This window comes from Cibotium barometz, chromosome 12 (assembly GCF_041138505.1).
Source record: "Cibotium barometz isolate CiBa-2024 chromosome 12, ASM4113850v1, whole genome shotgun sequence".
Lineage (NCBI taxonomy): Eukaryota > Viridiplantae > Streptophyta > Polypodiopsida > Cyatheales > Cibotiaceae > Cibotium > Cibotium barometz.
In genome coordinates this window covers 25,474,249-25,502,031 of record NC_141057.1, presented here as the reverse complement: position 1 = coordinate 25,502,031, position 27,783 = coordinate 25,474,249, and the positions used below count along the sequence as shown (strand labels likewise).

At 41.9% G+C, this 27,783-nt stretch overlaps 2 pseudogenes; both read right to left on the bottom strand.

Annotated features, from left to right (window-relative positions):
* Positions 1-6,633: 6,633 nt before the first annotated feature.
* On the bottom strand, positions 6,634-7,548 carry LOC147633219 (calcium-dependent protein kinase 7 pseudogene; annotated as a pseudogene).
* Positions 7,549-22,996: 15,448 nt separating this feature from the next.
* On the bottom strand, positions 22,997-23,959 carry LOC147633218 (calcium-dependent protein kinase 7 pseudogene; annotated as a pseudogene).
* Between the last annotated feature and the right edge of the window lie 3,824 nt (positions 23,960-27,783).

Sequence of the window (27,783 nt, the reverse complement as noted above, 5' to 3'; positions counted from 1 at the left end):
ACAAAGTCTTTTAAGGTCTTCATGAAACGCTCTAGGAAAAACATCCAACGTGCATGCACAGTACCACATAAAGCAATTTCGTCCACTAAATGCACAATGAGATGTAGTTGACTTGTGAGAATGGTTCGCGGAAAAGTCTCCTCTACCAAACAAACCACCTCCACTGCCATAACACGCGCATCATCCAACGTGGCTGGATCAATTGCTTTGGAACTAACATATCTGAAAAATAAATAAATAGTACGTTATACCTCATGCACGTTCATTTTGCAAGGTATAATGAAGGGTGATCTGAGCATGGGTTTTACATACCTCACAAGCTCGCCCATCTTATAAATACATTTTTTCAAACTCTTATTCGCACAATGGTCGATGCTAGTAGGTAGTATGAACTGCGCACATAAGAGCACATTTATGGTTTATGGCATTACAAAATTTAATTTCAACGTACGTACAAGACTTGGAAAACACTTACTTGAAGCATCTTGTGCCAATCGTGGGACTTCAACCCATATAGTTGCTCAACGCCTCTTTTCTTAGTGGTTGTAAAGGCTCCCTTCAATGATCTCATGCATCCAGTGGGAGTACGCAAAGTGGTGATGGCCTGCTTTACCTGCTTCTCCTCTTTCTTTGATATAATCCATGGTGCAGGCGGAAGACGAACGTGCCCACCCACCTCTCGTGGCCAAGCTTGACGCATACGTCCTGCGACCCGCAAGTCCTCACGTACGCTAACATTGTCTCGTTTACCAGTAATATGTTCCCAAATACCAGATCCCACATTCTTGAAGATGTGCATGGGATCAAGAAGATGGTTGATCTTAAGATGGGTCCAATATGGCAGCCGGAAAAAAATGGAGTACCTGCACAAGGGATTGCTCTATGTGACCTTTAATCCAATTAGAGACTACACAAAACAAGATTGAAAAAACATCACTATACCTGTTCATGCCATCTGGAGGAAGAATAGTTGTAGACTCCCAAATACGCTTCCAATCTTTTGCACGAAGTGTTTGTGGAGGAATGTTACTCTTACTAGCAACATATTTAGGATGATATGAGGGGAGAAATCGATGATGATTATCGAATATAGTCTTACACAAACCATCAGCATACTCATGTACTAACGAAGGGCCACAAACAGGACATGCATGTTTACCCGATGTTTTCAAACCTGTTAAAATATAAATAAAAGTTAGAATAATAAAGTCAAACCGTCTAATTAATATATATAGCCAATAGTAATAGAGTAGGGAGGTAATTAGAATTCTTACCAGAACAATCGCTGTATCCTGGAAAGTCATGCATTGTCCACATCAACACTGCTTTTAAGTCGAAGTGTCGAGAGGAGGGAGGCCTACTAATGTCCACCACCGCAACACCTCTCCATAGTTCCTCCAACTCATCAATCAGTGGTTCAAGATAAACATCCATATGCTTGACTTTATGTTTCCCTGGAATTAGAAGGGATAACATAAGATGTCCCTTCTTGATCGCCATTGATGGTGGAAGGTTATAATTCACCAGCACAACTGGCCACACGCTGTACGCGGTGCTTTTGAAACCAAATGGATTCACTCCATCCATACCCAGGCCAAGTCTCAAGTTTCTGGGCTCTGTTTTAAAGCTGGGCCACTCATCTTCAATATGCTTCCAAGCAGGAGTGTCTGCGGGAATTCTCCACATGCCATCATCCGATCGATGTGAGGAATGCCATGACATGAGCTCTGCTATGGATTTGCACTTGAACATGTGTTTGATGCGAGGAATTATAGGAAAGTGTCGCAAGACTTTACGAGGTACATCAAAACTCTTCATATCTGTTCTGTACCTTGCTTCACCACAAGTGGGACATGTCAGAGCCTCCTTATGCGTCCCACGAAAGAGAATGCAATCATTGACGCATGCATGTATTTTATCATAATCCAGTCCTCCAAGAGATGTCACATAGCGCCTCGCTATGTCTCTTGAGGTGGGCAGTCTATTTTCCTTTGGAAGCATGTTTGACAATAGCCTGCATCCAATATCATCAATTATAATTAGTCTTAAATCCTAAACCTTAAACCACTAATTCAAATTTATAAGTTAGAATGCTTACTTCAACAATGCGTCAAGACTTGCATTGCTCCATCCATAAACTGTTTGTATATTAAGTAGTTCAAGGGAAGCACGTAAAACTGAGAATGTGCACCCTTCAAACACCGGTGTCGATGAAGCTTTATAAAGATGCTCTTGTTCCATATCATCGTCGTCCATACCTTTGGGATCATCCTTAAAAAGATTCCGCACCATATCATCAAGCACCTCCTCTTCCACAACTTCGTGGGGTGCAGGGCTATTGTCGTCCCTTTCCCACTCATCTCTGACATTAGATCCCGAAGCTCCAGCATCATCTCGTCGATGCTTTACGTGCTCTCGTCGCGCGTAGGGTACCATGTTAGGGTGTGGTACTGCATCCTGCTTCAATTTATCAAATTATATGTTACAACTCTATTAATTTAATTTGGATACCATGAGTCATTTGAATACCATCAATTTACATCTACTCACCTCTAAACCTGTTTGATTCCATTCTCCATACATGGAGATGTGATTCAAGGTAATTCGACGTGCTCGTACAATGCATCCTTGACATCGATTACACATACATTTGATCCGTTGTCCCAACCACACATCGCGATTACGATGACGCATTGTCTCATCTTCCCCAGAACTGCTTGAAGAGGTTGATGACATCCTGTGTACAAACCAGAAAACACAAACTCATTATATATTTTTAATGAAAGCACAAAAACGCGTGTATTCACGCGGCTATCTCCTAAAACTTGCGTGTATAAACGCGGCTACTTCCTAAAAAACGCGTGTATTCACGCGGCTAATTTCTGCAAAATGCGTGTATAAACGCAGCTAAAATCATGTACACGCGAATATACCTGCGTTGATAAACGCGAACATAAACGCGGCCATAAACGCGGCGGCATATTTAAACTAAAAATAGCCCGCCTTCCCCAAATATAGATTTTGAACTTAGAAATCAACAGTGCATGCGTTTTCGCCTGTTTTCGCCTCTTCCAACAGCAAGGAGGGAGCAGAGAAAGGAGCACACACACGGGAGAAGGAGGGAGCAGAGAAGGAGCAGAGAGGACTCACTTTTTCAGAGGTGAGTCACTTTGTCCTGTGCCTTGTCTCTTTTGTCAGATTTGTTTACTTTGCTCTTTGCTCTTTGGGTTTGTCTTTTTGCACACGATTGGGTTGCTGCATCCTGACAGGGGCGACAATGGCTGGTCCTTTTATAAGGACATTCTGTTTTTGTCGGGGGGTCGGTCTTTTCGAGAAATTTTTTTCGCAGGTCGCGTGTACGAACGCGTGTAGGAGCGCGTGTAACCTGTCTGCAGAGTTTTTCCACGCGCATATACACGCGTTTTTTGTCGGGTATATACACGCGTTTTTTGACGGGTGTATACACGCGTTTCTGCAGACAGAAAACTGCGGCGTTTCAGATTTCATGGTTTGCAGGCATTTGACTTGTGTAATGACAATGTGTGAGTCAAGAGACAGCCCATGATGTACATGATGATGTTTGTTGCAGGTTCTTTATGGATATTTCAGGTTCTTCATCCGATCCATTTGCGTATAGCAATTGGTTGATGGAGATGATGAATCACTTTGGGCGCCAACCTGGTCCGGTTGAGCTTACAGAGTATATGTATGCCCATCCCCCTCCTTCCCTGCCTGGTGTCTATACCCCTACCGCGAGTATCCAGGGCACTCCAGTGCCGTCTATTCCTCCGAGTCCGACGAGACGGCATGCAGCTTCTCCTCTTCCACATCCACCGAGGAGACATACCTCGTCCCAGACACACTCACGTACACCCTCACAGCCACCATCACGTGCTCCCTCAGAGCCACCGTCACGTCAGGGCTCACAGCCACCGTCACGTAGACAATCCCCCAGTCGTGACTCCACCCGCAGCAGTAGGAAGAGTGGGAGTGGAGGATGCGGCGGGTGCTTTGGTGGGGGAGGTGGGGGAGGTGGGGGAGGTAGTAGGGCACGGGATGAGAGAGGAGATAGAGGGAGAAGAGTTAGAGGAGACAGTTCGGAAGAGGAGGAGATGAGAGAGATGGAGAGAGTGGTTTGCTATGATGTGACGGATAGGGGCGGGATAGTGATGGATGCGAGGGGGAGGGAGGTAATGGAGTACATGCGTGGGGTAGTATCAAACTCATATAGAAATTGTTTTATTAAGTTTAAAGATCAAAATAGCCGATTAGTTGGGGAGGTGATAGAGGCTGTACACAGTCGGTACCCCAATCCCCCACATGCTACATTCTCGGATGTATGGGGAAGGACGCGAATAAGGGAGATCTTAAGTAATAAAAGATCTCACCTTAAAAAACTCGCGTACGATGACCGGCTAAATGTAGCTGCGGGTGGCTATCCTGCCGAGAAACCTGCCACTGCGCACAAACGCGAGTGGAAGGAGGCAAAGAAACGAGCAGAGGGTGGCGTGAAGAGCAGGCAGCATGTGGAGGCACGACGGATCCAGATGGAGACCGTTGGATCTTTGCATTTCGGATCTGGCGGCGTCGAGTCATGGGAGGCAGAGTTCGTAAGTATCCTGTCACTTTATTTGATTGTTTACTTAATTCATTGATTCTATGAATTGTTTTAATCTTACAAATTGTGTTGATTATGATACAGCGACGGGTTACGGGGAGGAAGCCCACAACCCACGATACTGCGTATGCTCGCCGGCATAGCAGACGTGACACGTGGGCCATCTTCAGAGCCGAGGGACGTATTACGGACGCGCAGTTTGAGTTGGCCATGAGACCATACGGTCGACAGGTACTTGAAAATTCGTAACGAATGGTTTTGGTTTATTGAATTGCATATATATATATATATACTTATATACTATATATTACTTGAACAGGCACAAGCTGCTGATGATCCACCGGCCGCCGCTGCAGAGGGTGGACGTGAGCACTACTCCTCGGACATTCCGACCGATGCGAGCTCATCTGAGCATGAGGGGAGCACTGAGTCATCATCTGGGTCTGAGTAGTACTCAGATTTGTAGTATCACATTCCATATTTAGGATGTGATTGTATATATTTTTTTGTAAACTCAAGCCATGGGCTACTTCGAGATATGGACTCCCTTGTATACATGTATGAAATTTTGATAGTAATATTGAATTGATTGATCGATAGTATTACATTCATGGCTGTCTTGAATCGTGTAATGACAATGTATGCATTCATGTTGTTCTTGTCTTAATCTCCCTCGTGCATATGTTCTTCGTGGATGGTCTAATGGGATGGTCTAATGCACCAAAAACCCTAAACCAGAGAGTGCTATTGGGTGCTGGAATGCTGGAACAGTATTCAGGCACCAAATAGCACTCTCTGGATTTTTTTTTTTGCTCTCTGTTCGCGTGTATTAACGCGTCAAAACTGCTAAAAATTGCGTGTATCTACGCGGATACACTGGAAATTACGCGTGTATAAACGCGTATAAACTGGCAATAACGCGTGTATAAGGGCATCTAAATAAAAGAAACGCGTGTATAGACGCAAGTAAAAACGCGTCTGGGACATTGGAACTGAACAGGATGCGGCTATACACCCGTGTATAACCGCGTCTAATAGAATAAGAGGCGTGTATACTGGCGTGTATTAACGCGTCTGCGAAAAATAACGCGGCTACACACCCGTGTATACGCGCGTCTGAGAGGTACTGTACACGCATTTTTACACGCATGTCTCTGGCCGCGATTATACACGCGCTGATACACGGGCCCGCTACTTTTTTTCACAAGTCATTTTTAGCGGCTAAGAGCACGGGTATGAGCCCAATCCCTTGTAGTGTGTGAACATCCCTACTAGTTTCATTCATCCTTGCCTTTAATCATGAGTGTTAGGGACCCACCTACCCCTTTTTAAAATCAAGGGTTGGACTCATCTTCAACATGTAGAGAGTGTAATTTATGCCCTCTACCTTAGTTTTCTCATCGATTTGTGGTGGGTTTGGTTTATTGGAAACCATTTCTCAAAAAAATTGTTTGTTAATAAAACGTGCAAAAAAGTTGTGTTTAGAACCTAATGTTGTTATACCATATGTAAGTAAATCTATAATAATGGTGTAAACACAAAACCCTCACAAAATGAAAGATCAGTTTTTTAACATAGGTTAAGCACCATAGAAGACAAAGAAAACAAGTGAAGAAGTGTATGTAAAAGCTAACATGATGGTTGTGATTAGAGAGATAAAATGATGGTTGTGTTTAAAGAGGGAGAGAGAGAGAGAGACGGGGAGCACGGGTGGGTTATTTCTCGGCAGTGAAATCAATAATCAACGAAATGACCTTACTTGAATATTTATTTATTCGTCGCCTATACACTACTTTACAAAAAAGAAAACCCTGGATTACTGCATTGTATGCCATCCTAGAGACAGAACTCAACACTTCTCTGTTGTGGGCAGGCCTACACATCAAAACTTGTGCAAGGTGAACTCTAAAAGGGTTTATCCCCCCAAAAAAAAGAATGGTTCTCCCTTCCCATATTGCACCACAAGAAGCTCCTAATAACTGTGCTCAGTGTCCAGCCCCTAATTCCTTCGTTAACTAACAGCTTAGAGCTAAGCATTCCTGTTGCAGGCTGTTGCCGGCGTTTTTAGTTGGACTTGTACTCTGGGTATGATGCTGTTGCACATGATCTTGTAGCCAAGGGTGAGCCAGCTGCTGCAGGTCCCTGAGTCTCATCCGTCTGTAGGGGTTCCGCTGCAGCATTCCCTTGATAAGCTCCTTGGCTGGGGCTGAGATGGACGGCCAGGGCTCCCTCTTCAGATCCAGCCTCCCTCGCTTCACGGCCTCGAAGATGTCCGCGGTGGTATCCCCGTCGAAGGGCGGATAGCCGCACAGCAACATGTGGAGTAGCACGCCCAAGCTCCACACGTCCACCTTCTGGTCGTGGGTGCCGGTGAGCAGGATCTCGGGAGCGAGGTAGCATGGCGTGCCCTCCACGTCGTCGAAGACTCGACGGTGGGAGAAGTCAGCAGAGGCGCCGAAGTCCGCGAGCTTGAGGTGGGAGTAACTTCTTCCTCGATCAGCGAAGAGCACGTTCTCTAGCTTGAGGTCCCTGTGCATGACACCTTGGTCGTGGCAGGACACCCCTCTCACGATGGCCGCGAAAGCCTCAGCTGCCTGGGACTCCGGCAGGCGCCCATTGCTGGTGTTGTCCCTGAGATGCTCGAGCAGGTCTCCTCCCTCGCACAGCTCCATCACCACGTGAACGCACTCCTCGTCCTCGAAGCTCTCTTCCAGCCGAACCACGTTGGGATGACCCTTGAGCCTTTCCAGCGTCGCAACTTCCGTGCGCACATGGCGAAGGGCGCTCCCTGATTTGCGCACGGACTTGCAGGCGTACTGCTGGCCCGTGCGCTTGTGCGTGCACAGCCTCACAATGCCATCCACGCCCTCGCCCAACTGGCGGCCCAGCGCATAGGAGGAGCAGCTGCTGCTGCTGCTGTTACTTTCCATGTACGTACCTAAACTGTGCAAGATGATGAGAGAGAGCGTATGAGAAAGAAGTACACGATTATAGAAGGCAAAGAAAGGTGAAGAATCGCAAAGGATAAGATGGCAGAGACACAGTCGAGGTACTTTATATGTAGACAGACAGCAGTCGGACTTTCGTCGACGAGTCAAGCGGCCCGCATGGGCGACTCGGCGGACCGACAACATCATCCCTCCCTGATCGTCAACGTTCAAAAATTACACACTTTCTCCAAGGCCTTGTAAATTGTAACCAAACTAACAAACCTTCGACTCCAAACAAAAACTCTCGAGAGAAGTGCTTGTAGATTGTAAACAAACTAATAAAGCTTCGACCCCAAACAAAAGTTCAAACACAAACTCTCGAGAAGTAGTAAGCAGAGGGACCCCTCTCCGTGAGGGACTTTGTATTTCTCAAAACCACCCAAAAATCCAAGTGGCTTTCCCCTAAATCTAACCCTCTTCCTCATCCATCACTACCGCGATGATGCAATTCTCTCATCTTCGAAGCCCCAAAACCACCTTTGTTTTACTCCTCTGCTTTGCTTCACCTCTCTTCTTGCGTCGGGCGCACAAAACTCATCCTTGACTACTTTTTCGTAGCTGCGCAATTTGGCAACCTAACGGTCTTTATTGAAGCTTTAGTATATAAACCTTTCAAGGCTTTAAAACCTTAAAGCTTTTAAGCTTTTCTAAAGGCTTTCAATGCCCTCGAGACCCCCGACTCAGTTTTTGTAAATTTTCCCTTTCTCAGAAATTTTTGAGAAATTCCAAATTGCTTTTAGCTTTCCAAAAATACTTCTTTTTGCCTAAAATTCCCTTTTTAGCCTAAAAATTACACAAAAATAACCATTAAAATTTCCCCATAGCTTTTACGACAAAGCGACCATGTTATCGACCACTTATGCATGCTCCCGGGATTAAATCAAGGTAACATTATTTATTATTTCTTTTCGAGACTAACATATTTGCAAATTTCTTTTCGTCATAATATTTAGTACACAATCACAAAATGACTCTTCCATCCCCTCACAATCCACATCAACCATCCGAACATCTACAACTCATGGTAGAATGTATGCGACTCACTTATATATCCACACGCAACGCACACTTGCTTGAGGCATTGCTAAACATCTTTAATGAACAAACCTGAAGACGAATGGTCAAAGATCTCAACGAACGATCATGATGCATGTTTTGTCGTGATCCCCATTAGCAACGCTCAATATTTCCTCCCAGTATTTAGTTTTGTCAACTCATGGAGCAACACGAAATCATATTCGGATAGAGAATCAAAGACGACATCGTCATAGCCCAAAGATCTCAACGAACGATCATGATGCATGTTTTGTCGTGATCCCCATTAGCAACACTCAATATTTCCTCCCAATATTTAGTTTTGTCAACTCATGGAGCAACACGAAATCATATTCGAATAGAGAATCAAAGACGACATCGCCATAGCCCATGAACACTTTTTATCTCACTTACATTTCCTTCAATCATCACACTTTACCCCTGAAAAGATATTTATCACGATGCATACACATGTCTTTCGAGGATTATAGAATCACACTTTTATTTTGTAGCACATCAACCACACTTGGAGATGACAACTCTTTTACTCCAATTTTCTATTCACATATCATTATAGCATCAAACTAATTCATAATACTTAGACATCCCTTTCTTGAATATATTTTTGAATTATCAACCTTTTTCGTCAAAACGTTAGACAATAATAACAAGCAAAGGTAATATTTATCGTAGATATTTAATCAAGTATGAAGGCCACCCCATCGAAGATTCTCGATGGCTACCAGGTCATACCCTCGCCACCTATCCATTGTGATTGCATCTTATGTTCATACTAGCTTATGATAATTATTTATGATTTTATGAGCAATTGAGAACAATTACTTGTTACCCCCGGGGCATGTTATAGGGAGTTAATTCATAGAATATATATTCTCACATTTATCATTATTTATAAATTGGAGTTAATCTATGAAATATGTATTCTCACATTTTTCATTTTTATAAATTCTCTTGGGATGCCTTTCTAAATCTACGACGATCGTAGTTTACTTGACGCATACGTAGGTGAATTTGTACATGTGTACATTGTCTTGATATTGTAAGTGCTATTATTTTGCTTTGGGATATTTTATTTTGGATGCGCCTTTTATTTTGGATGCGCATTTTTTATCAAGCTATGTGCAATGGTACAATGTCTACCAGGATTAATGTATTTAATTAGCTGTGTGCACTGGTATGATATAATCAAAATTAATGTGCTTAATAGGCTTTGTGCAGTGATGACTAATATTATTTTGGATGAAGGTAATGATTCAGTGACTGATTATGTGTTAATTGTGGAACATGTGTTGGACCACTATGAGATATTTTGGAAGACATGTGAACACCTTTTATGGTTTCATATTTTGTTATCAATATTTTTGTAAGGCTAAGGCCTCATACCTTTGTACATACCAAATAGTATTTTATCATTATGCCCAAGACTTTATATCATTGCTTGCTATATTTTTGTAGAGCTGGCATGCTCATAAACTCAAAAGCACTTGTGCTTCCAATAGGCCTAAAATTATACAGAAATAACCAACAAAAGTTCTAAAAATTTCCCATAGCTCTTGCGACAAATTGGCCATGTTATAGACCACTTACACATGTTGGGTTAAATTCAAGTAACTATTTTTCATTATTTCTTTTTAAGCCTTACATATTTGTAACTTTATTTTTGCCAAAATATTTAGTACATAATCGCAATGACTCTTCCATCGCCTCACAATCTATGACAACCATCTGAACTTCTACAACTCATGGCAGAATGTATGTGACTCGCTTATATATCCGCATGCAATGCACACTTATTCAAGGTATTGTTACACATATTTAATGACAAACCTGAAGACAAATGGTCAAAGATCTGGACGAACGATCATGAAGCATGTTTTGTCATAATCGCCATTGGAAACACTCACATATTTCCTCCTAATATTCAATTTTGTCAAGTATAGCCCATGAACCCTTTTTTTCTCACTTACATTTCCTTCAATCTCACTTACCCCCCCCACCCCCTAAAAAGATATTTATCGCGATGCATACACATGTCTTTCAAAGATTATAGAATCACACTTTATTTTGTAGCACATCAACCACACATTTGAGATGACAACTCTTTTACTCCAATTTTCTTTTCACATATCATTATAGCATCAAACTAATTCATAGTACTTATACATTCTTTTCTTGAATACATTTTTGAATTATTAACCTTTTTTTTAAAGAACTTTCAACAATAATAATAAGCAAAGGTAATATTTACCATTAGATATTTAATCAAGTATAAAGGCCACCCCATCAAAGATTCTTAATGGCTACCTGATCATGCCCTCGCCACCTATCCATCCTTGATTCCATCTTATGTTCATACTAGCCCATGATGATTAGTTACACTACTACAAGATGACTCATTTTTAACACTTGGTATTTGACGGTTTACACGCCATCGATATGTGCATCGATATAAACATCAAAATGAGCGTCGAAATGAATGTCGGAATAAGCGTCGAAATAGGTATCGAAATTTTAAATTTTCTTATTTTTAATTTCTTAAAATTTGATTGTGCAAAAAAAGAAAACATTGACAAAAACTAAGTATTTCTTAGTAAATAACATTGAGATAAAATGTTATAGCTCATCATCGACTCTCTCATCCTCAGCTAGATCCATGGCTCCAAATACATCTATTTCTAGAAATACCTCTCCATCTGCATCTTCATCAATACGTGTAGCCTCCGAATCGTCCTCTTCTATTTCAAGCATTAGAGGTGGTTGTGTTGAAAGTTGTTCTTCGTTCTCTTCTTCGAATTCTGGATTAGTTATTGTGTTTGCTTCTGGTTCAAGTGCTAGTAATTGTTTAATTACTATACCTTCATTTGATCCTTCTTCTAGTTGTTCAACTCGATCAATATCTATTTCTTGTACTTCTTGAGTGGGTTCCTCAACCTCTACTTCATCTGAAATTTCCACATCTTCAAATATTGTTTACTTTGTGGATCTATTTGGATTACAAACAACCATGTAATCTCTCGGGTCCACCTTGAAGACAACCTACTGACAATGCTCTGGTAGCACAAATGTGTCCCTTTGGTTTGTCCATATCTTTGTGGAGTCTACTTGAATAAATCCGCTCTTATCTCTGTGCATGGTTGCTTGTGGTCCTTAAGTCACTACCTTGAACCACTTCACATCAAAAATGAACACAGAAAACTTTCTGAACCCAGTTCCTTGATAACGTGTTGTATCGTTCCACAGTAATCAAGCATGCCAACTTCACAACTTAGATCACTTGCACTAGAACGACTTTCTTGCATGAAATTTGTGTTGACACTGCAATCAAATGTTATTCTCTTCTTATCTATTTGCTCCACTCAAAAGAGACGACCGCATGACCAAAGTGCACCAATTTGTGATATTGCAAGCAAAAGAAGATCATGAAATTGTATCAAGAACAAAAACTTATATACAAGACTATGTCTTACGGTTTCTTGTGTACATATAAAAACTCACTTACATGGTAATCACAACCATATGCAAGCTCCTCCTCCTCCTCGTCGCTTATAACCTCACCACTGTATTTTTCTTGTTGCATGATTTGCTGAAAGACATCTACTAGAATGAAATTCTGGAAGTTGAGAAAATGAATCTGGGTATGGCAATGCTCTAGTTGTTCGACTCTTTCTAAAATTCAAACGATCTCGGTCTCTTTCCTTCTTTGCGACCCTATATCTCTCGATCCATTTTTGCATAGCACTTAAGTTGAGGATGCAAAATTTATTAATCTTCTTTCGTAATGCCATATCCATTGTTCTCTAAAGTCCTTGTCCCCTTGAGGATCTTCCCCAACAAGCTGATCATCCTCTTCTTGTGTCCACAATCGTGGCATATCAGGGTTTGACGTACTAAGAAATTATGTTATGTATACAAGAGATTCAAGCCATCCCACTGAACAAAACCTTTCAATGTCTTCATAAATCTCTTGAGGAAAAACATCCATCGACTATGAACAACACCTCCTATAGCAACCTTGTTAACCACATGAACAAGTAGGTACAATTGAATGGTCAAGAAACTTGTTGGAAAGAATTTCTTCGCCATTGTAAATGCTTCAATGGAGTTTAGACGAGTTGCTTCCAACGTATTTCTTATAATCTCCTTCTTTGATATCCATCGTACCACTGCACTAATCTTGTATATTGTCACTCTTATGTCTTCACCAAGGCAATCCTTAATGGCTATTGGCAGCACAAACTATAAGATTTGTGCCAGTCATGAGACTTCAAGCCACTAAGCTCTTCATCCTTTGTGAATGATCCCTTGAAGCAATGCATACAACTAGTGGGAGTACGAAACTCACTTATGCACTTCTTTACATGCCGCTACTCTTCTTTGGTTAAGACCCAAGGTGCTCTAGGGAGAATCACTTTCCCATCAGGTCTGCTCCGCGCCCATAAGTGTTGCACATGCGATCCACCTCTTGTAGATCATCCCTTTGTGCCTTGCTCTCTTTAGCACCTGTGATGGTTTTCCAAAGCATATCGGCTATGTTCTTGAAAATGTGCATAGGGTCAAGATGATGATTGACTAAAAGATCAATCCAGTATGGGAGTAGACGCAAGATGGATAGCCTTTTCATTCTGGGGGTGAACAACTTGGATCCACTTCCCATTCCCTGCTCCAATCACTTGGATTTAGCACACGAGGAGGCCTCCATAGAAATCTCTCTCTCGCAACTCATGGTTGTCGGGGAGATACTTTTTGTGGCCTTCGTAGACAACCTTCTTCAAAGCTATTGAGTACCAAGTCTCTAATCTAGGCCCACATAACCAGATATTGAAAGCCTTGCCAAACATGCTAATCATTATGATGAGATATGGAAATAATACAAAATGATTAAAATTGTAAAATTAAATGAGATCAAGAAATCTTAGAATAATTAACTTACCAAAGCACTCTCCATAGAGCTCAGCCAATCATGCATGGTCCACATAAGTATTCCTCACACTATTGCATCCCTATATCCAAAACCCTTAGATGCATCATGAACTTGGATACCATCCATAACGTCTGTAGCTCATCAACTAATGGAGTCAAGTAGACGTCCATGTTCTTAACCTTGTACTTCCCTAGAACTATGAAGGAAAGTAAAATGTGCCTAGTAACAGCTTTGTATAAGGGGGTAGTTAACCTTATTGTTAGAGACAAGAACTAAAGAAAGATAGATCATAATAAGAGGAACAAAGTCTGTGTTCAGACCATTTGGAGATTCCTCATGGTTTGGCCGATATTTTGTAAAACAAATTGGACACCACTTTCGAGTGTTTTTTTTTACATATCATCTCTATTTTGGTTAAAGAATGTGTTTTTAGGGAAAAAAAACTATCTTTATCTTTTTCGTACATGTTAATCAAACAAAATTTTTGTGGGCTATATTTTTAAAGCCTTGATGTGGTTCTATGCAGGAAGAGAGAGAGAGAGGGAGATTTTGCTCAGAGACTTTTTGCGATTCGGGCCGACTGGTACTATTTACCCGCCGGATAGAGAACAAGATTGAAGCCCTCTAGAAACCATGTGGTAGAACCCAGAGAGTACGAGATCGAGAAGGAGGCATACCCGAGATAGCTGTGACATTAAGTGTGGAGGTTGGGTGGATGAGCATCAAAGAAAGTCCTAATTGGTGATTAACTCTCTAGATTTGCATAATTGTACTAGCGATTATTATTATTTTTGGATTGATTAGACTTCGAAACAATCATAGATATTGGATAAATCTCTTCTTTCTTATAAAGTGTGAAGTAATTTGTTAGATCTGGTCAGGTGCTATTATTTTTGAATATTTGATAAATATTATGAATTTTTATGATTAACTAAATGGAACAAAATATGGGATATATTACATCTTAGCATCTTAAATACCAAAGGTAGAAGAAGAATCTAGAGTGGATAATATTACGGTGATATGTAGCTTTTCCAACATTGACTGTGCTGCTCATTCCCTTGCTCCTTAGGCTCCAAACGTTGAGAAGAAGGAGATAACTGAAATGAATGATGCGCTTTTCTATATATATGCAATGATGCTATGGTGAGCCAAGCTTATGCTGTCTACATGCATGTCTAGATCTTCACAGCTTCAGATATGCCCCATAGCTGTTGGCTGATTGGTTCCCCATGCCCTTACTGTGATTTAAGCTTGTTAACATTAATTTAACTGCTTGGTAAATGTTGGATTAATGCTTGAATACCTAGAATGCCATGTCACCTATAAAGTCAATATTAGATAAAATGGAAAAAATCTCTCAAAATGGGAATGTATTTAAAAAATTTATTTTGGCCATAACTTGCACATGCAAACTCCAAATTTGTCGGACAAAGTAGATCTAGATTCTAATTTTCAAGCTCTTTCCAATGATATGTCACATGAATATGTTTTGACAAACTTTTGGATGAGTTTACCATACCCCCACTTTTCTCATGGGAATGGGATTTTTTTCCACTTTATCTAATATTGACTTTATACACCAACTAGGTGTGCACGTGACATTGACCAGGTCTGGTCGGCTAGCAAAACAACAGGCCCTCTTGGCTAGCAAGCTACTACAACCAACCAGGGAAAAGACTATAGAACCCCCACATGGAGCAAAACAACAGACCCTCTTAGCTAGCAAGCTACTACAACCAACTAGGTGTGCACGTGACATTGACCAGGTCGGCTAGCAAAACAACAGGCCCTCTTGGCTAGCAAGCTACTACAACCAACCAGGGAAAAGACTATAGAACCCCCACATGGAGCAAAACTAGGAAAAATGGACAATGAGGAAAAAATGAAGAAACTCCTACACGGGCAGGCACACCCACAATAATGGCCATCACTCCCTACTACAACTGAGTAATATGTACAGACAAGAGATAACTGCTAACATCCCCTCTTAGCTCATGGATGTGGAACCAATCCTAGTGAGCTGGAGTGCTGACAGAGAATCTGCTGAGGTAGAAGCTTCATGAAGAGGTCCACCATATTGTCCTTCATTGAACAAAAGACTAGCAAGATGTCACCAACCAAAATCTTCTCTCTAAAGGTATAGTTTCGGTAAGAAGATTTTGACTGAGGTGGAGCAATATTAGAGCCTTGTAGTTGTTGATGCCTTCATGTATCCTGCCTATGAATTGATTATGACCTAGAATAAGGTAGTGTAACTTAGACAAAGTTGTGATTTGGAATGCAATACCACCATCAAGGTTGTTGAGTGGCAAAGACAGCCAAGTGAGGTTACTGATCCTAGCTATGGTATCGAGCAAAGGCCCACTGAGTGCATTTGCCCCTAGATCTAGTGCTTGCAATAAGGTCAATGAGCCCAAGGTGCTTGGTATAGTGCTAGTCAAGTTGTTTTGTTATATAAGTACAAGGATCCGAGGCTCTCGTAAGCTCCAATCTCAATGGGAATGCTTCCAATTATGCGGTTTCCAAAAGCAAAAAAATAAGCCAAGATCTTGAATACTATGATATCCTGCAATAAGGTGCCATTAAGCTAATTCACTTGAAGCTATAGTGTCACAAGGTTGGTGGAGTTGTACAGGGAGGTGGGAATGGGGCCATTTAAAGCGTTCAAGAAGAGCCTTAGATCGGTGAGAAGTTTCACGTTCCCAATTTCTAAGGAGATATAGCCTTCTAGCTTATTTTGATCAAGGTAGAGGGCAGGGAGACTGCAGCAATTTCTAAGTGGGGGGAATGGTGGTTGTTAGATTGTTGTCATTCATAAGTAGATCTATAAGGTTGTCATTCATAAGTAGATCTATAAGGTTAGTGAACTTTCCCAACTTTGGGGGTATGGGATTGCTAAGATCATTACGAGAGAGGAGAATGTGAGGGAAAAAGGACGAAAGGACCAAATGTATGAGAGATCATAGCAAAACAACACAACATGAAATGGGTGAGTGAGTGTATATATGATGGTGAGTGAAAATATGTACAAGAGGTCCTCTAATGTGAGGAGACTCTGAGTAGAAGACCAATGCAGAAGCAGAGATGATGTCAGAGTTGAAGCACGGTCAATGAACGAAGGCTCACATTGATGTGAGGTAAAGGCACTCCGTGAGATGGTCGGTGTCGAAGGCTCGCATCAGTGGATGTAGAGGAATTTCAAGGTGGTAGTGGGCAGAGGAAGATGAAGTGATGATGATATAGATGTTGATGCAAACTCTAGTGATAAGGGTGCTAAACTCTAGTGATAAGGTGTTGTGGTACCTAAAAAGAGCAGAGAGGGCTGCCATCCCGAGAGTGGTGCAAGATTAGGTGACAAGGGTTCTAGAATACCTGAGGGGTGGTATGTGAGATGGTGAGCAGAGATGGTTGCTATCCCGAGAGGTAAATTGTTTAAGAAAAATGATGATATGTTGTTGAAGAGAGTGGGATGTTGTCCCAAGATGTGTACTGATGCTAAAACGCTGATGTGTTGTACAACAGCATAGAGTGGGTTGTTGTTCCAAAAGAGTGAACTGAAGATAAAATGCTAATGTGCTAAAGTGTAGCCTAAAAATTACACAAAAATAACCATTAAAATTTCCCCATAGCTTTTACGACAAAGCGACCATGTTATCGACCACTTATGCATGCTCCCGGGATTAAATCAAGGTAACATTATTTATTATTTCTTTTCGACACTAACATATTTGCAAATTTCTTTTCGTCATAATATTTAGTACACAATCACAAAATGACTCTTCCATCCCCTCACAATCCACATCAACCATCCGAACATCTACAACTCATGGTAGAATGTATGCGACTCACTTATATATCCACACGCAACGCACACTTGCTTGAGGCATTGCTAAACATCTTTAATGAACAAACCTGAAGACGAATGGTCAAAGATCTCAACGAACGATCATGATGCATGTTTTGTCGTGATCCCCATTAGCAACGCTCAATATTTCCTCCCAATATTTAGTTTTGTCAACTCATGGAGCAACACGAAATCATATTCGGATAGAGAATCAAAGACGACATCGTCATAGCCCAAAGATCTCAACGAACGATCATGATGCATGTTTTGTCGTGATCCCCATTAGCAACACTCAATATTTGCTCCTCAAAATGGGAATGTATTTAAAAAATTTATTTTGGCCATAACTTGCACATGCAAACTCCAAATTTGTCGGACAAAGTAGATCTAGATTCTACTTTTCAAGCTCTTTCCAATGATATGTCACATGAATATGTTTTGACAAACTTTTGGATGAGTTTACCATACCCCCACTTTTCTCATGGGAATGAGATTTTTCCCACTTTATCTAATATTGACTTTATACACCAACTAGGTGTGCACGTGACATTGCCTAGGTCTGGTCGGCTAGCAAAAAAAGAGGCGCTCTTGGCTAGCAATCTACTACAACCAACCACGGAAAAGACTATAGAACCCCCACATGGAGCAAAACTAGGAAAAATGGACAATGAGGAAAAAATGAAGAAACTCCTACACGGGCAGGCACACCCACAATAATGGCCACCACTCCCAACTACAACTGAGTAATATGTACAGACAAGAGATAACTGCTAACATCCCCTCTTAGCTCATGGATGTGGAACCAATCCTAGTGAGCTAGAGTGCTGACAGAGAATCCGCTGAGGTAGAAGCTTCATGAAGAGGTCCGCCATATTGTCCTTCATTGAACAAAAGACTAGCAAGATGTCACCAACGAAAATCTTCTCTCTAAAGGTATAGTTTCGGTAAGAAGATTTTGACTGAGGCAGAGCAATATTAGAGCCTTGTAGTTGTTGATGCCTTCATGTATCTTGCATATGAATTGATTATGACCTAGAATAAGGTAGTGTAACTTAGACAAAGTTGTGATTTGGAATGCAATACCACCATCAAGGTTGTTGAGTGGCAAAGACAGCCAAGTGAGGTTACTGATCCTAGCTATGGTATCGAGCAAAGGCCCACTGAGTGCATTTGCCCCTAGATCTAGTGCTTGCAATAAGGTCAATGAGCCCAAGGTGCTTGGTATAGTGCTAGTCAAGTTGTTTTGTTATAAGTACAAGGATCGGAGGCTTTCGCAAGCTTCAATCTCAATGGGAATGCTTCCAATTATGCGGTTTCCAAAAGCAAAAAATAGGCCAAGATCTTGAATACTATGATATCCTGCAATAAGGTGCCATTAAGCTGATTCACTTGAAGCTGTAGTGTCACAAGGTTGGTGGAGTTGTACAGGGAGGTGGGAATGGGGCCATTTAGAGAGTTCAAGAAGAGCCTTAGATCGGTGAGAAGTTTCACATTCCCAATTTCTAAGGAGATATAGCCTTCTAGCTTGTTTTGATCAAGGTAGAGGGCAGAGAGACTGCAGCAATTTCTAAGTGGGGGGAATGGTGGTTGTTAGATTGTTGTCATTCATAAGTAGATCTATAAGGTTAGTGAACTTTCCCAACTCTGTGGGGGTATGGGATTGCTAAGATCATTACGAGAGAGGAGAATGTGAGGAACAAAGGACGACAGGACCAAATGTATGAGAGATCATAGCAAAACAACACAGCATGAAATGGGTGAGTGAGTGTATATATGATGGTGAGTGAAAATATGTACAAGAGGTCCTCTAATGTGAGGAGAATCTGAGTAGAAGACCATTGCAGAAGCAGAGATGATGTCAGAGTTGAAGCACGGTCAATGAACGAAGGCTCGCATTGATGTGAGGCAAAGGCACTCCGTGAGATGGTTGGCGTCGAAGGCTCGCATCGGTGGATGTACAGGAATTTCAAGGTGGTAGTGGGCAGAGGAAGATGAAGTGAGGATGATATAGATGTTGATGCAAACTCTAGTGATAAGGGTGCTAAACTCTAGTGATAAGGTGTTCTGAAACCTAAAAAGAGCAGAGAGGGCTGCCATCCCGAGTGGTGCAAGCTTTGGTGACAAGGGTGCTACAATACCTGAGGGGTGGTATGTGAGATGGTGAGCAGAGATGGTTGCTATCCCGAGAGGTAAACTGTTTAAGAAAAATGATGATATGTTGTAGAAGAGAGTGGGATGTTGTCCCAAGATGTGTACTGATGCTAAAACGTTGATGTGTTGTACAACAGCATAGAGTGGGTTGTTGTTCCAAAAGAGTGAACTGAAGATAAAATGCCAATGTGCTGAAGTGTAGCTAGATAGGATATCCTCATCATTCATCACATTGTACCGCTCCATTGACCATATCAGGTACCATGTGATTATCTGTTGGTATGTTGTCGGTGCCTACATATCATCTGCTTCATCATCATCGGCTACTATCAGCTCTAGCACACCAGTGTTTCACATCATCTCATGGGAGAGTAGCCCTCTCTGCTACATAGAGCATACTATCATTTCATATCAGTTCATGGGACAAGATCCCTCTGCCTACATATCATCTGCTTCATCATCATCGGCTACTATCAGCTCTAGCACACTAGTGTTTCACATCATCTCATGGGATAGTAGCCCTCTCTGCTACATAGAGCATACCATCATTTCATATCAGTTCATGGGACAACATCTCATGGGATAGTAGCCCTCTCATGGGATAGTAGCCCTCTCTGCTACATAGAGCATACCATCATTTCATATCAGTTCATGGGACAACATCTCATGGGATAGTAGCCCTCTCATGGGATAGTAGCCCTCTCTGCTACATAGAGCATACCATCATTTCATATCAGTTCATGGGACAACATCCCTCTCTACTACATAGAGCATACTATTGTTTTACATTAGCTCATGGGACAACAGCCCTCTCTGCTACACTTCAGCACATTAGCATTTTATCTTCAGTTCACTCTTTTGGAACAACAACCCACTCTATGCTATTGTACAACACATCAGCGTTTTAGCATCAGTACACATCTTGGGACAACATCCCACTCTCTTCTACAACATATCATCATTTTTCTTAAACAGTTTACCTCTCGGGATAGCAGCCATCTCTGCTCACCATCTCACATCATCGGGACAGTAGCCATCTCTGCTCCTTACCACCCCTTAGGTATTATAGCACCCTTGTCACCAAAGCTTGCACCACTCGAGATGGCAGCCCTCTCTACTCTTTTTAGGTACCACAACACCCTTATCACTAGAGTTTAGCACCCTTATCACTAGAGGTTGCATCAACATCTGTATCTCATCACTTCATCTTCCTCTGCCCACTACCACCTTGAAGTTCCTCTGCATCCACTGACGCGAGCCTTTGACACCGACCACCTCACGGAGTGCCTTTGCCTCACATCAATGCGAGCCTTCATTCATTGACCGTGCTTGAACTCTGACATCATCTCTGCTTCCGCATTGGTCTTCTACTCAGAGTCTCCTCACATTAGAGGACCTCTTGTACATATTTTCACTCACCATCATATATACACTCACTCACCCATTTCATACTGACATGTTGTTTTGCTATGATCTCTCATACATTTGGTCCTTCATCCTTTTTCTGTCACATTCTCCTCTCTCGTAATGATCTTAGCAATCCCATACCCCCCGAGTTGGGAAAGCTCACTAACCTTATAGATCTACTTATGAATGACAACAATCTAACAACCACCATTCCCCCCACTTAGAAATTGCTGCAGTCTCTCTGCCCTCTACCTTGATCAAAACAAGCTAGAAGGCTATATCTCCTTAGAAATTGGGAACGTGAAACTTCTCACCGATCTAAGGCTCTTCTTGAACTCTCTAAATGGCCCCATTCCCACCTCCCTGTACAACTCCACCAACCTTGTGACACTAGAGCTTCAAGTGAATCAGCTTAATGGCACCTTATTGCTGGATATCATAGTATTCAAGAGCTTGGCTTATTTTTTTTTCTTTTGGAAACCGCATAATTGGAAGCAGTCCCATTGAGATTGGAGCTTGCGAAAGCCTCCGATCCTTGTACTTATAACAAAACAACTTGACTAGCACTATACCAAGCACCTTGGGCTCATTGACCTTATTGTTGCAAGCACTAGATCTAGGGGCAAATGCACTCAGTGGGCCTTTGCTCGATACCATAGCTAGGATCAGTAACCTCACTTGGTTGTCTTTGCCACTCAACAACCTTGATGGTGGTATTGCATTCCAAATCACAACTTTGTCTAAGTTACAATACCTTATTCTAGGTCATAATCAATTCATAGGCAGGATACATGAAGGCATCAACAACTACAAGGCTCTAATATTGCTCCGCCTTAGCCAAAATCTTCTTACCGAAACTATACCTTTAGAGAGAACATTTTGGTTGGTTACATCTTGCTAGTCTTTTGTTCAATGAAGGACAATACGACAGACCTCTTTATGAAGCTTCTACCTCAGCGGATTCTGTGTCAGCACTCCAGCTCACTAGGATTCGTTCCACATCCACGAGCTAAGAGGGGATGTTAGTAGTTATCTCTTGTCTGTACATATTACTCAGTTGTAGTAGGGAGTGACGGCCATTATTGTGGGTGTGCCTGCCCGTGTAGGAGTTTCTTCATTTTTTCCTCATTGTCCATTTTTCCCAGTTTTGCTCCATGAGGGGGTTCTGTAGTCTTTTCCATGGTTGGTTGTAGTAGCTTGCTAGCCAAGAGGGCCTATTTTTTTGCTAGCCGACCAGACCTGGTCAATGTCACGTGCACACCTAGTTGGTGTATAGGTGACATGGCATTCTAGGCATTCAAGCATTAATCCAACATTTACCAAGTAGTTAAATTAATGTTAACAAGCTTAGATCAGAGTAGTTATAGCATGTGCAACATTGTATGGTGCTATTGTTGCAGCACCTACAACAATACACAAGGCATCAACAACATTTAGGACATGCATCACATTAGGTTAGGGCATGGGGAACCAATCAGCCAATAGCTATGGGGCATATATGAAGTTGTGAAGATCTCGACATGCATGTAGACACCATAAGCTTGGCTCACCAGCATCATTCCATAGAAGACAAAGAAAACAAGTGAAGAAGTGTATGTAAAAGCTAACATGATGGTTGTGATTAGAGAGATAAAATGATGGTTGTGTTTAGAGAGGGAGAGAGAGAGAGAGAGACGGGGAGCACGGGTGGGTTATTTCTCTGCAGTGAAATCAATAATCAACGAAATGACCTTACTTGAATATTTATTTATTCGTCGCCTATACACTACTTTACAAAAAAGAAAACCCTGGATTACTGCATTGTATGCCATCCTAGAGACAGAACTCAACACTTCTCTGTTGTGGGCAGGCCTACACATCAAAACTTGTGCAAGGTGAACTCTAAAAGGGTTTATCCCCCCCAAAAAAAAGAATGGTTCTCCCTTCCCATATTGCACCACAAGAAGCTCCTAATAACTGTGCTCAGTGTCCAGCCCCTAATTCCTTCGTTAACTAACAGCTTAGAGCTAAGCATTCCTGTTGCAGGCTATTGCCGGCGTTTTTAGTTGGACTTGTACTCGGGGTATGATGCTGTTGCACATGATCTTGTAGCCAAGGGTGAGCCAGCTGCTCTGCAGGTCCCTGAGTCTCATCCGTCTGTAGGGGTTCCGCTGCAGCATTCCCTTGATAAGCTCCTTGGCTGGGGCTGAGATGGACGGCCAGGGCTCCCTCTTCAGATCCAGCCTCCCTCGCTTCACGGCCTCGAAGATGTCCGCGGTGGTATCCCCGTCGAAGGGCGGATAGCCGCACAGCAACATGTGGAGTAGCACGCCCAAGCTCCACATGTTGCTTTGCGGATAGCCGCACAGCAACATGTGGAGTAGCACGCCCAAGCTCCACACGTCCACCTTCTGGTCGTGGGTGCCGGTGAGCAGGATCTCGGGAGCGAGGTAGCATGGCGTGCCCTCCACGTCGTCGAAGACTCGACGGTGGGAGAAGTCAGCAGAGGCGCCGAAGTCCGCGAGCTTGAGGTGGGAGTAACTTCTTTCTCGATCAGCGAAGAGCACGTTCTCTAGCTTGAGGTCCCTGTGCATGACACCTTGGTCGTGGCAGAAGGACACCCCTCTCACGATGGCCGCGAAAGCCTCAGCTGCCTGGGACTCCGGCAGGCGCCCATTGCTGGTGTTGTCCCTGAGATGCTCGAGCAGGTCTCCTCCCTCGCACAGCTCCATCACCACGTGAACGCACTCCTCGTCCTCGAAGCTCTCTTCCAGCCGAACCACGTTGGGATGACCCTTGAGCCTTTCCAGCGTCGCAACTTCCGTGCGCACATGGCGAAGGGCGCTCCCTGATTTGCGCACGGACTTGCAGGCGTACTGCTGGCCCGTGCGCTTGTGCGTGCACAGCCTCACAATGCCATCCACGCCCTCGCCCAACTGGCGGCCCAGCGCATAGGAGGAGCAGCTGCTGTTGCTGCTGTTACTTTCCATGTACGTACCTAAACTGTGCAAGATGATGAGAGAGAGCGTATGAGAAAGAAGTACACGATTATAGAAGGCAAAGAAAGGTGAAGAATCGCAAAGGATAAGATGGCAGAGACACAGTCGAGGTACTTTATATGTAGACAGACAGCAGTCGGACTTTCGTCGACGAGTCAAGCGGCCCGCATGGGCGACTCGGCGGACCGACAACATCATCCCTCCCTGATCGTCAACGTTCAAAAATTACACATTTTCTCCAAGGCCTTGTAAATTGTAACCAAACTAACAAACCTTCGACTCCAAACAAAAACTCTCGAGAGAAGTGCTTGTAGATTGTAAACAAACTAATAAAGCTTCGACCCCAAACAAAAGTTCAAACACAAACTCTCGAGAAGTAGTAAGCAGAGGGACCCCTCTCCGTGAGGGACTTTGTATTTCTCAAAACCACCCAAAAATCCAAGTGGCTTTCCCCTAAATCTAACCCTCTTCCTCATCCATCACTACCGCGATGATGCAATTCTCTCATCTTCGAAGCCCCAAAACCACCTTTGTTTTACTCCTCTGCTTTGCTTCACCTCTCTTCTTGCGTCGGGCGCACAAAACTCATCCTTGACTACTTTTTCGTAGCTGCGCAATTTGGCCACCTAACGGTCTTTATTGAAGCTTTAGTATATAAACCTTTCAAGGCTTTAAAACCTTAAAGCTTTTAAGCTTTTCTAAAGGCTTTCAATGCCCTCGAGACCCCCGACTCAGTTTTTGTAAATTTTTCCTTTCTCAGAAATTTTTGAGAAATTTCAAATTGCTTTTAGCTTTCCAAAAATACTTCTTTTTGCCTAAAATTCCCTTTTTAGCCTAAAAATTACACAAAAATAACCATTAAAATTTCCCCATAGCTTTTACGACAAAGCGACCATGTTATCGACCACTTATGCATGCTCCCGGGATTAAATCAAGGTAACATTATTTATTATTTCTTTTCGAGACTAACATATTTGCAAATTTCTTTTCGTCATAATATTTAGTACACAATCACAAAATGACTCTTCCATCCTGTTAAAACCCTAAGATCTCTCTAGATAATTGTTATGCATAAATCAGGCATAAACTCAACCACCCAACCACCCCCGGAGCCCAAGGGATGCACACATGAATAATGAATGAAATACATCATACCTCTACCTTGATGTCCCATACCATCAAGAGGTATAACACAATCCAATAGCATATAGCTAAAGTGTGAAATGGTAGAAGAGTAGATATGAACCTCTACACAAGAGAGCATAACATAGCCTTGGCCTCATGGAGCCCAAACCTCCAAGCCTCCAAGCCCCCTTGAGTGTGCCCCATGCCCCTATTATATAGGAGGGCTCTCAAGTGACTCTTGACTTTCCATTCCTCATGTGTGACCCTTGGATGCCTGACCCTAACCTTAAACCTTAAGGTTAGTCCTAACCCATGCTCCACTAGAGCTTGTTCCCATGCTCCCATGCTCACAAGCCTAATGTGGGTTAGCCTCCTAGTATATGCACACATAATGTGTATATAACATAGCACACATAATGTACATATAACATACTTCCCCTCTCTCAAAACATTGCACTCTTGCAATGAAAATAAGGAGAACTGCGCTGAACAATCTCAACCGACTCCCAAGTCGAATCCTCAATTTCCCTATCTTTCCACCTAATTTTAACCTCAGGGATTAGTCAACTACAAAGTTTCCTTTCCCTGAATTCAAGTACCTTATCAGGTTCATGTGGAACATAGGATAATACATCGACTTCAACGAATTCTTGAGGAGTAACTGTGTCATCCTCACCTCCCAGTTTTCCTTTCAATCTATCGATATGAAAGACTGGACGAACTCTAACAATTGGAGGTAGTTTTAGTTCATACGCAACCGTGCCAATCCGATATATAACTCGAAATGGACCACAATATTTAGGAGATAAATTCAAGCATTTTTCCATTGACAAAGTCTGAAAATCTTTAGGAACATTAAAATAAACTAACGCTCCTGGTTCAAAAGACCGAGATGAGCGTCCCCTATCAGCATAAAACCGTGCCCTACCATGAGCACTCCTGATAGAATCCCGAGCTTCGGTCAGAATTTCCTACATATCTCGCAAGAAATCCCTCGATGCATCAAGCTCGATGTCCTTAAGACTGACATCAATAGGTGCCCTGAGTTGATACCCATACATAAGTATGCACGGACTAAAATAATAGCCGTAAATTTAGAACTGTTATAGGAAAATTCCATCATTGAAATATTTTCCAATATGATGATTTTCTAGAGACATGCACGAAGTATATACTCTACAATTTGATTCATACACTCTGTTTGCCCATCAGACTACTGCGGATGATCAGAACAATTCACATTCAAATTAACTTCCTCGTTGTAAACCATTCGGAATAAAGTAGGAAAACATGGCATTATAACAGCAGAAACCAGGGATTCATCGGCGCCCCGACATATCCACATCTGCATATGGAATAATCAACGTCTCGAGTTACCCATATCAACATAGAAAGTCATCAACGTCTCGATGAGTCACATATGTCCATCCGTAAACCTATCAGGTTGATTGTGTAAATCACCTAAAGTACGGAACTAGAGAAAGAAATGCCAACAAAGGAAGAATCCAAATTTCCTTATCCGAACACAACAAGATAAACTTGTTTGAACTCTAAAGAAAGAGATTTCAACAAGTGAAAATGCCGATGAGATTACCCTCATCAAAACATGCAGGCTATAGATAAAAGAAATTTATCTAGAGAATGCCCACACTATAACTTCTAGTGAATTTAGAAAATAAGATTGTCTTTGAATGTTGAGGTCAACATGCTAAGTGATGTAAGCAAAGTAACAATCTTGAGCCCAAATTATCCCATAAGATAATATATGTGAGGGATCACTAGCGTCCCATACCACCATGATACCACTCATACATATCTTAACAATTTGAAACTCCCTAGTATGCCGTCTAGGAAATATGAATAAAAATCCTGTATAAAAGGAATAAAATGGCCTTATCCAGACTTTCACATACTAAACCTGTCTCTATATACTCGAGACTACATCAAGGAATAACTCCTTCTGAGTACATCATCAGAAAAGAAATTGAATTATTGGCGCCTTTCTAATGATAACTACCCAAAACACAATAAAGTTAGGGTAGAAAAATAACTCACCTAGATATATAAACAACTAGGTATCCGAGTTTGAATATATACAAGAGTATAAGAAATATACTCCAAAATTATGTGCAAAAAACGAAGGCAAATGCTACCTTCAAAGCACATGTAAATATTCAAAAGATCAAAAGATCCTTATAAAACCATGGATAAAAGCATAGAAGCTCCTTAAATCCATAAATAGCATAGTTGATCATAAGAATCAATGCATACCATCTATGGACATTAATCATGCCAAAAGAAGCATTAAAATTGGTGGCCAACTCATCAATCTGGAGCATATGAACAGTGTGTTGTTTAAATAAAACTCCAAAGTAAGAAAGTGAAACACATGTGTGTCGCACTCAATAAAAAACCCCTAGACACAAGTGATCTAGGCAAAACCTGATGAGTCCATATAAAACTTGGAAAACATCCAATAAAAATCCACCAAAACTAACCGATCAACTAACCCATGATAGAGGCTTAAGAAATTAAGCACAAGCCACACTTAAATAAGTGCAAAATAAATTATCATGGAAAAGTGTCAAAGGTGAAACACACTTTGAACGTAAATTATAGCCATCAAAAGAAATTAAGGAACATGTCCAAAAAGAATGGCTAAAAAATGGTAAAAAATCATGAATACATCG